Here is a 5,456-nt window from a genome sequence, read left to right as displayed (position 1 = left end):
CCGTATTCTGAGCCCACAGAGTGTAAGTTGGACTCTCACGGACTAACCCATCAACTAGGGATGCGAATGGACTATTTGGCCTTGTGATTGGGATAGCAAGTCCCTGCGCAATGAGAGGCGACAAGGTGGTGCGTCAAGAAGCTGTTCTAGTGGCCTGGGGTGGTCCAGTAGCACCGCAGTCTACAGTGCACACATATGCCCATGTCGGCATGGGTTCGAATCCGGCCCATGACCTGATGACATGCCCTCTCATCCTTACTTTCCTGTCTATCTTCACTATCTCTATCCAATAAAATATGAGTGGGCCCCACTCAGAAAACAATAACCTTTAAAAAAAAAAAGCTGTTCTATCAACGCCCACAAAGAAGGTCTCGCTGGCTGATGCGGGGCAGTCGGAAGACAAGATAGACTGTGTCACCTCTGTTCAGAGTGCGAGAAATTAAGCTGACAGGAGGGAATGCTTCAAGGAGGACATCTGGTTACAGCTGAGCCTGTGTGTCCATGCCCAGAGGAGGGTTGCGGCCGTTTATTGCTAAAGAAAGACGACAACGTGTGTTGTCCTGTGATGTGTAAAAGATCTACGGCAGCCCTGCTATGACGAGACAATAGGTGGTCACTGCTCCCCTTGCGCAGTAGACCATGCATGATCCCTGCTGCAGCAGCCCCATTGACAGAGTTGCAGGCACAGACTCCCTAGCCGGCAGAATGCTCTGTTACTTTTTATTCTTTTTTTATTTGCAGGAACTCTTTTCACCATCGGCCCATGCTTTTGGTGTGTGCCTGCCCACGCAGGGGCTCATAGGGCCATTATGCAGACCTGCAAACTCTTAAGAGGTGAAAAAAGTGACAAGTTTGTAAACCTAACCCTGGAGGGGGTCTGGGGGCATTGTCCCCCAGAAGAAAATGTTTGTGATTTTAACATGTAAACTAAGCACTCTGGTGCACATGAAGGGAAAAGAAAACGTTCTTGTGCAGGCAAAAACATTTATTTATTTAAAAACATTTATTGACACTAGTGTACTACAAGGTTCCAAACTGAACTGTGTGTGGGGTCGACCAGCGAGTTGTGGCTGGTGGGCCAAACTGTTTATTTCTTCAGTCTTTTGCCCTGTACAAGAACTTCAAGTGCTCTTTTTCGCTGCTTGTGCCTCTTTCTTGCCACGTTTTTTTCTTCGACCACATCTTTCCTTTTCTCTGCAGTACTTGTAGATGGCTGGTAGTGAAACTCCATCCTTTTCTCTCTGACTCTGAGCAACTTATTTTTTTCCGCTGATCATTGTCTCTTGTCTGTTAGTGCCGAATTGGTGTTGCTGCACAGCCTCCTATCTACTGCCCCGCATGTTGCATTATCCTTCCTGAACATTTCTATGACTCTCTGCTTCCTGCATGCAAAGTGGATTTCACTGTCTGGAAGGCACTGAATGTAGCAATGATCATGCTGGTGCTTCTTGGGTCTATGATGTCACCCATTAAATTGAATGAAGTCTCTACTAAGGAACCATGGAAGATGGATATGGCAGCTTTTATAGCTTGGCACAGACCTGGATATTTTCCAGTTACAAAGACAGAGGCCCACCATCTAACATATTCATTCAGGGATGTAATCATTCATATTCATACAGGGATGTAATGATGCACTCAACTCACGATTCAATATGATTCACAATATTGGGTTAGAGATACGATTTTCTCCCCCTCAAAAAAAGTATGAGATTGCAGACAAATTATTAAATATTATTTTATTTATTTCTCTAAAAAATACTGTATTTTCTTAAAGAATCGCTTATTTGTACCTCTTCATAACCAACGAAATAAGGAGTTATTATACTGTATTTTTTGGGATGTTCACAATTCAGTGTCTTTTGCAGTATGTTTTCGATCGTTGCCTTGCAGGAATATCAACTTGCGTCTCATCCTTATCCTGGTGGAGGGCAACAGATTCAAGAATTTCCTGGTACATGGCTCCATTTTCAGAGAAAAGAGAAATAGCCCCATACAATGATACTTCCACCTCCAAACTTCACTGTAGTTGGTATTTTTAGGATAGAGCCATTTTTCTTTCAAAGATGTAGAGCCATTTCTCCTTCAAACCTGGCGCATTATATTGTTACTGAAAAGTTAGTTTTTTGTCTCATCTGACCAGACTACATTCTCCCAGTAATCTACAGGCTTCTCCAAATATTCTGTACCAAACTTCAAACAAGCTTCAACATGCCTTTTCTTCAGTAATGGAGACTTCCAGAGTGATTGTGAATGGAGACTGTGGTGGTGGTGCATTGCCCATTTGTTTCTTTGTGACAACTGTACCCGCTGCTTCCAGGGCTTTCTGGAGCTCTGCTGGAGTGGTCCTTGGCTCTTGGGCTACTCTTCTGACAAATTTTCTGACTGCCCAGTGGGGTATCTGGGCCTGTCAGCATCCCGCTGCGGGGACCTAATCAAATGTAATATGACTATTATGAGTGGATATTATGAATAAATACTGTACAACTAAGTGCAAGAACATGCAAAGTGCAAGGTGCAATGATCAGCAGTTATTGAGAAGGGCTATGGCTTTGGGGAAGAAACTGTTCAAGTGGCGTGATATTTTTGTCCTGGTGGCCCTGTAGTGCTGTCCAGAAGGGAGTAATGCAAACAAGCTGTGAGCTGGATGTGAGGGGTCAGCCACAATCTTGCGTGCTCTCTTCAGTGATCTGGAGCTATGGAGGTCTGTGATGGGAGACAGGGGGCAGCCGATGATCCGCTCAGCTGTCCGTACGACTCTTTGTAGCTTGGCCTTGGGTCGGGCAGACGCAGAGTCGTACCAGACAGTGATGGAGGATGTTAGGATGCTCTCTATGATGGCCCGGCAGAACTGGACCAGGATGTGACGACTGATGTGAAGTCTCTTCAGCTGACGGAGGAAGAACAAATTCTGCTGGCCTTTTTTCACTAAATGGGTGATGTTGTTATCCCATTTTAGTTTGTTGGAGATGGTAGTGCCCAGAAACTTGAATTCATCCATTATTGTGACAGGGGAGTTATTGATGGCCAGTGGAGAGTGAGTTGGGGCCTTTTTCCAGAAGTCCATAATCACCTCCACAGTCTTGGTGTTGTTGAGCTCCAGGTTGTTGTAACACTCTCGTAAGAGAATAACATTCTTAGGCTTCGGTTCCTGACATTGCAGCACAGGACATAAGGCAATAGCCTAGGCATAATACAAGATAAAGGTGACAATATTACAGGTAAGACAAGATACACTGGTGGTGCAATTAGTAATAATAGATAGTTCAGTAGCCTAATAAAGTGTCTGTGCGCTTAAAATGTTTGTAGTCTGTATACATGGGGTGTGCTTGGGGATGATAGTCAATTGTCTACATTGGGCTTGTTCATGTTCTTCAATGTATGGACATTGCAATCATTGGATTTATCGGGACGTTACCCACTGAGCACTCGGGAACAGTGAATCGGGAACGGTGCTCAACTTGTCCAGCCTCGCGCTATGTGCAATGAATATGAATATATATTTGCATGAATATCTGATACGAACAAAGATATATGTAGGCTACATTGTGATGGGTACAGGACAAGGGAGAATAAGATATGTGCAGTGTGCACGTATATTCTTTGTGTGCACTCACATAATATGTGAGGTAATATTTTGATTTATGTTGGTGGAAATTGTAACCATTTCAAAACGTTTCTCCTGTTTCATCCTTCTGCCAGCGGAGTCGCAGTTGACATTTCTCCAGTTTCTATGCGTACGCATGGATCACAGTGTGCGTAGCCTAGAGGTGCGCACAGTTTTTATAAATCCCCAAATTGTGGGAAAATTTGCTTTCGCACCTTTTTGGGCGTACGCAAGCTTTATAAATGAGGCCCCTGGCCTTTAGCTTTTATCCAATCATATAATTTCAGCCATAATGTGTTGCCAGGGTACCAAGAAATCTGCCCGCCTGCAGATTCAACAGTGGCGCGAGTACAGATTGTAATTTAAAGTGAACGAGAAAAGAACTGTGGCGTACAGTAGTCAGATCTCGAGTTGGCGAGCAAATCCGACTAAGGCGCCTGCTGTATGGCGCAGCACCTGATCAGCACATGCATGTCTTTTGATTGGATACGCACTATTGGGAGGCAGAGCTAGCAAACAGAACTTGATCGAGCTAATTTGTGTAGATGTAAGCTGTTGTTCTACAAGCAGCCACAATGGCTGAAGGAGGAGAAGAGGTAGATTTGGTGGCAGATATTATAACAATGCCATTTTCAAGAAGAACCTTCCAAGAAAAGCTAGACATAATCAGAAGAGAAAGGCCAACCCCGACGTTAGCGAGGCTATCCATGTAGAAAAGGACTTATTGGTGGAACTGATCAACTGTACAACAGAGAAATTGAAGTCTTCTTGAGGAAAGAAAGGAGGATGGATTTTGTGTTCAAATAATCAGTTGTTTTGGTGAGCACAAAGCATTTTATTTTTTCTGCAAGAGATGTAGATATACGGAGCGACCCTGGGGTCCGTAGATATGTGTGTGGTGTTGCACACTGGCTCAGCTGTGTGAGTAAGTGGGGCTTCAATGCGATCTTTTAATCACTTCCCGGGGTGCTATCTTCGAAAACGCATACCCCTGTGACCGTATGAACATGAGGAAGATAACCAGCATTGAATGGACTCAATACGGTTCTCCTATCGAGATTGACAGACCGATAAGCAAGTTTGGGAAATAACTGACGCTTTCGTTATTTTTATTTATTTATTTTTGGTCTGTATGTTATTTTCTCTTTTGCTCTCATGTTTTGTTTTTGTTTGTATGTCTTTACATTTTGTAAGTATTTTCTATAGAGTGTAATAATAGATAATGTCATATAATGTCATATAATTGATGCTCTCCCAAAAAAACAATAAACAAAGTAAAAAAACAACAACGCCCGGTTAAACTGCGTTTCTGTCTAAATGTATAGTTTCTAGAGCCATGGCGTGTCATAATGATGGTATTAAGAGGTGGAATAATTCAGGTAGGACTGTGTAGGACATCACTGAAGGCCTAGGTGTGAAATGCACCGCCTGCCACTGTGCTAGTGTGACCTGACAAATTGTCCCCTGGGCCAGGGAAGGGTGTCTAGATGAGGGGAGCTGGAATGGCTGCCTGTGTGGTGGGGGGGGGGGGGGGGGGAGCAGTGTTCCTGTCCTCAGGTGTCATGGCGTGGAGGCGGGGTGTCTGGGCCTGTCAGCATCCCGCTGCGGGGACCTAATCAAATGTAATTGTATAGTGCTTTTGACAAATGTCTCAAAATGTTTTACAACAACATCAATACCTAGCAATATAGACAATAAGTACAATACACCAACCAAAGACCCCCAAAAAGGAAGCCAAGCAAAAAAAACAAGGACCAGGATATAGAGTGGAGTAGACTCAGCCAGGAAGAACTGGAATGTAGTTTTGAGGAGCTTATCAGACAGATAAGTAGACAGAGGAAAATAGAAG

This window comes from Nansenia antarctica (genome assembly GCF_963989245.1).
Source record: "Nansenia antarctica genome assembly, chromosome: 7".
Lineage (NCBI taxonomy): Eukaryota > Metazoa > Chordata > Actinopteri > Argentiniformes > Microstomatidae > Nansenia > Nansenia antarctica.
This window is presented reverse-complemented; position numbering follows the sequence as displayed.